At 49.1% G+C, this 5,985-nt stretch overlaps 1 pseudogene; it reads left to right on the plus strand.

Moving 5' to 3' along the window:
• Positions 1 to 347: 347 nt before the first annotated feature.
• Positions 348 to 5,985, plus strand: part of LOC119462265 (antifreeze protein Maxi-like) — a 39,671-nt pseudogene continuing 34,033 nt past the window's right edge.

Here is a 5,985-nt window from a genome sequence, read left to right on the forward strand (position 1 = left end):
CTCTCGGCGACGACGGTACAGCTTTGCATTGCTCCGCGAACAAAGCCGCCCACGCGTACGATGCACTGCCCATGGGGCGTAGGTTTGTAGTTGACTGTGGGCGACGAGAATGGCGGGCAGGGCACTGCGCACGTACCCGCCCGTGTGGCTCTCAACGGCTATGACGCACCACTGCCGAGCGCAAAGCCTTGGGTTCGATTCCGGCAGCAGAACTATCGTTAGGGCCCATAACGTCACTGCGATTAGGCATAAATGCTGGCTCATTTTGAAGGGATGCTTTACCATGGTGGAGTGTCCATATGCAAGATGTCATTAAATGTGAAGAATCCGCCATATACCATCACACTATGCCCCTGCTGACCATCCATGATGGGGCCCCCAAGGGTGATGTCAAAAATACGGGTACGGCTTTCTATATTCCCGGAATTTCTAAAACAATCGCGAATACCTACCGTGGGCATTGGGCATCTAACACATGAATATATGCCGAAGGAATATGACTCCTCGGTGAATGTGTATGCAGACGGATCGGTCTCGTCGTATGCGTCTGGTGCGGCTTTCGTCGTGCCTGCGCATCAAGTCATTCGACGGTTTCGTCTGCGTAACAAGACGACACTATATATTTCGCGACAGCCTTCTTAAGTATGGACAGTCTTCAGTGACGCAAAATCGGCTCTACTTAAGAGTTGCAATGAAAGAAGGCTCTTACATAGCCTTGGCTCTTCAAACTGCCAAGCTATACACATTAGCGGAAGAGAAAAGCCACCACATTGCATTTCAATGGATTTCGAGCCACTGTGGTGTACACGGCAACGAACTGGCCGATGCCGAAGCAAAGAAAGCACTCGAAGGACCAGAGTCACTGCTTGCAATTCCCTTTTCTATGGCACGATCAACTACGTCATTCTCTGGTCTCGTGCATAGCGTAATGTGTCAGGTTCGGACTTTCGGTGTAACCAGCCGTGCTGCGACAAAGGAGTCCGAACTACTAATGCAAATTTTGATTGAACTGGACTCATAGAAAAGCGGCAGTGAGAGAACCTTTCTTTGACTTCATTATCTATTGGCCTCATACGGTTGTGACTAACAAAAAACCGGGCCCCTCGGTTCCCCTTCTTCTCGTTCAGTGAGAGGACCAGTAATGGTCATCTAGTCTTGTTCTCGGAACGCGCACGCGTGGCTTTTGCAGACGCGGGTGCGAAACATTTCTTTGTCTTCATTGCTCCAATTGTTGTCTCCAGCCCTTATGAATCTGACGTACTAAGCAGAAAATCTGTTATTAAGAACGAACGTTCCTGTGCGTTTGCATGACATTGATACTGGTCGACCCTTGGTTCTAGGCTATGGCTCACCCTGTTCGCCAACTGTTGATCAGTTCAAATCTCCACATTGCAGGGAACCCTTTGTCTCGTTTTCTGTGGATTGCGTGCTTTTATGCCATGAGCCCTCCAATAAAAATGCGCCCGGCACTTCCTCTGGTGACGAGCGAGCAATGTGGGAGTTTGCACCCGCGCAAACAAATTGATGGCCTCTACCGACGGAAATCACCATGCACTGCAGCAAATGTGCATCGCACTAAACCAGTAAATCCAGCCAAGTACACGGCGTTGTGCGTCCTCAGCGACCGGACCAGGTATTGCCGGTGTTGGACCGCACAAACATGGCGTATCGAAAATATATTATTACGGATGATCGATGTTGATTTACAGATTAAGACCAGGATGGATGAGAGGTCGCCACGATGTCGCCACCGAAATGTAGCCGTGGCTGCCACTGAGCTCTTCGTTCTCCTCTTCTCCTATCTTCTCCTCTTGGCCACGTTACAATCCCCCTTTCGCAGACGAAGCCCACTGGGAGAGTCACTGTTCTGTGGTGGGGTGTAGTAGCGCTTAAGACGTGCAACATGAGCAAGCTGGGTTTTCTTGGAACGCCTATCTGTAGACAAAGCCCGTGAAACCACGTATACGTTAGGTCGCTCGGGCGATCTATAACAAGGAACGGGCCCACATAATGTGACAAGAGCTTGCTACACAAGCCACGTTTGCGTTGTGGGGTCCATGGCAGCACTAAGTCACCTTTTTCAAAATAAATGGCTCGATGGGAACTATCGTACTGATCCTTCGAGCGGTTTTGCGATGCCAATGTGCCAACGCGTACTATTCGGCGGGCTTCCTCGGCGAGGCAAAATGTCTTGGCGACGGAATCCTCAGCGTCCAGAGAAAATGGCAGAATCGGGTCGATGAAGCTCCGCGGCGATCGGGCATAAAGCAGATAGAAAGGGCTGTAACGTGGCGAAGAGGAGGAGACAGAAGAATAGGAGAACGACGAGCTCAGTATAGCAGCGATGGAAAGGGGAGCTGGTGGAGGATTGTACGGATGTTGACCATCACGGAACTCAGTGTTCAATTCCGTGCAACTACATAGCTCCCCTCTAACAATCTGTCTAATGGTCGTTGCGAGAGCGACTGATGGGATGTCGTCTTGAATGCTTGCAACAGTTATTACGTTTGCTAGCCGGCAAAACTTCGAGGTTATGCGGCGCAGTTTGAGAGCCTCAAAGGTACGGCAATGACGTATTACGTCGGCCACTGAGCTAAGTTTCTCTTTACAAATGAGGAAGTTGTAAACGTCTTCCACGACTCCCTCCAACAAATGGCCAACTTTGTCCGCCTCTGACACACGAGGATTGGCCGTTCTGCATAGCTTGAGTACGTTTTCTATGTAGGTCGTGCACGCCACAGGGTTGACGCCATAAACAGCTATACCTGCAAAATGCTTCGCAATTACTTCGATTCCGTGGGATCTGTATAATTTTTAACTGAACAAATCCGGCTGAGAAATGCCACAGCGGAATAATAACTACAGTGTCAGGGGCCCGCCTAGCGCTGACATGTGTCCCAAAAGTGAAAGCTCCAAAAGCTTTTCAGAACCCCAAGGGTGCAATCCGCCTTCACTTTAGGGAGATCCACAAGAATCCCCACGAAGCCTGTGTGACTCATGGATTTACCCGCGAAGAAGCGACGCTTTTATACCGCATCAGAACCGACTCCGCGTACACCCCAGCTTGGTTATTCAAAACTGGGCTTCGCGCATCCCCATTCTGTGCTTTCTGTGGTGACATTGGTGACATCGAACATTTCATTTGGATATGCCCGCAGTTTGACACAGAAAGAAAAGCGATGGTCGACAGCCTACAAAAGAGCGGTCTTACGCACAGTACCTTTGAAGACGTCGTTTTCCCCGGAGGGCCTGCGACAATCAGGAAGAGAGCGCAACGACTGCTGATAGCCTTCCTGCGAGACACGGGGCTCAACGACACCTGGTGACACACCCCTGATCTCAACTCGAAGGAGAATCAGGCGGAACAATTGCCAGCTATGTATGCCAGGCTAACCCCGCCTGCTTCAACACCACCACCACCACCACCACCACCACCACCTACAGTGTCAGGGTTCAAAAAAACGGACAGAAGAAAATGTCAGTTTCGCCCTAAGGGCGAAGCAATGAATGCGATAGCAACACAACAATGTCATACGAAGTAAGGTGAGCGGCTTTGGTAGCAATATGAATTGTAGTAAACATGAGCGGAATAAGTAAGCAGGTGTGCTGCGGCGTAAGTAGACCGACATGAAGAGAGACTCGATGACCACGAGAAGGCGCGTGTGAAACGGTGGTGTTGATGAGAAGCGCTTCCCGTGGGCAGCGCGTGCGAAGGGACACACCTGTAGCGCTGCACTGCCGACCCGGGCAGCACTGCATGTGTAGCGTGCGTTGGAAAATGTGGCCCGACGATTACTAACTGATTGAACAAGCGTGGTGTGAGCGCGCACAAACAAACATGAATAGATCACACTGAATGACTGCAGACAACGACTGTCAAAACGCTGGCAGCAAGCGCATACGCCGCACCAACGGGCGAAGGTACGTGCGGTCTATCGCTTCAACGGAAACTGAGCGGCGAATTCACGGCGCATAAAAGTCAGAGCCGAGTGGAGATAAGAGGCGGTGCGGACGAGCGAGCGACGAGCGCGGTTGTTGGCAGAGTAGAAGTGCGCCCCCCCCCCCCCCCCCCGCGCTCCCTCCGGCGCTGGCTTCCCGCTTCCTTGCTTGCGCGTGGGTGATTGAGTGCGTTCGCTCTCCGTGATAGCGCGCGTCCCCGCACGCTTCCGCTCGGGCATACGGCGCGCGGCGAAGATTTTATCTATAGGGAACCTCACGGCGACGCCAGAAATCCGGTTGAAGTGTCCATATAATTGCTATCGCAATAAAATAAATTGCTGCATATGCTAGTTTCTGATTTGAAAATCAATAGTGTTACGCGTGCCGGAGCATTGGAGAAATCTGCTGTAGCAGTCTCCGAGCGTAGCTGCTCGTGCTTCCTGTCGAAGTTTCGAGGGCTCATAGTTTCAGCGAACTTTGCGGAAACCTGAGCACGCCTATTTTACACAGCCGTCATCAGGCAGTGTGAACTATAGGCACGCTGACGCCTGGCAATAAAGCACGCCGGAAATACGTTCTGTGTCCCTGTTGTCACTTGCTCGCACTGTCACGTACGCACGTATACATAGTGACACCAGCTTTTTGGCTCGAAGCGAAGTTAAAAAAGAGATTCACGACTGACAGCGCGTGCAGAAACGCCTTACGTGTCGTCTCTTGACGTCAGCCAGGTGTCGACGCGGTCGTGTTCCAGGGAACAGGATACGTGCTACTGTCGCAGCGTCTATGCATCCTCCTTTTGTGCACATTCTGGACATGCCAGCTATCGAGTGTCCGCATTTCTCGAGTTTCACTTACACCGCACGTGCAGCTCGCCAACGAACCGTAGTGGTTTGCTTGCTTCCAGTTCATGTGGGCTTCTTTGCATCATCGCCTAATAATAATATAATAATAATAATAATAATAATAATAATAATAATAATAATAATAATAATAATAATAATAATAATAATAATAATAATAATAATAATAATAATGACATTTGGATGAAAGCACATCGCTTTGAAAGCATATAGGTTTTAGCTACTCCACTAGCACTACATATAAAAAGCACACACACACACACAAACTTTGCCGTGCTTCTTTATTGCAATATTTTTCGCAGAATATGCTCGTATATATTCCAGAGATATACTCGTATGTTCTTTTATATATAGATATACTTACGTTCTTTTATATCCGTTGAATATATAAAATAATTCTCGTTGCAAACGAAGTAGTTCATTGAACACGCGTCTGGGTGTTCAAGTTTATTGTAGGAACAGACGGCAACGACGAAATGCCTCTGAACAATATGCCTCTATGAGCCAAGGGTGGATCCAGCGTTGTATCCAGAAAGAGAAAAGGAAGGGGGGGGGGGGGGGGGGGGGCTCGAGCGGCCAGTCGCGCGGCCATTTTGCATGTATTCGCCGGCTTCTTTCACGTTCCGAAAAACCTTTTTATGTAGCACGCATTGAGCAACAAAAGAGCTGTACCGGGAGTTTTTCTTGTTGCTCTACAATTTCCTCACTGACATTTTCATACTTTGGGCAGTACTCCTCGAGTTAGACAATTATTTACAACTACCTAATCAAAATCACTGGCTGCAACTCCACTGTACTGGAATCAATATGCACTAGGTTTTCTTCGAGTAACGCAATTGCTTTTTTTTTTAAATCTTGGTGCTTGATAGTTGAGGCAACCTGTATATTACATAAGCGGGAGAACAACGATTGCGGTATGAAGAAGAAAAAAGAAAAGAAAACTAATTTGGCACTGAATTAAACTTAGGGTCAGTGGGTGCTGCAGCTCCTGCCTTCAAATTATCTCTTTTATCTCCGAGTGTTTTCAGAAAACAGGGAAATGCGCAACAAGCGAGCGGCAAGGAGCTGGTAACATGCGAGGCTTCCGTGGGAAGAAACCGCGTTGCGTGATTGTCTGATCGCGCAAGAAACGAAACGGGTTTCATTGACGAAATAGGACATACTTTCACGCGTACGTACATCGTTT

The sequence above is a fragment of the Dermacentor silvarum genome, chromosome 8 (genome assembly GCF_013339745.2).
Source record: "Dermacentor silvarum isolate Dsil-2018 chromosome 8, BIME_Dsil_1.4, whole genome shotgun sequence".
NCBI lineage: Eukaryota > Metazoa > Arthropoda > Arachnida > Ixodida > Ixodidae > Dermacentor > Dermacentor silvarum.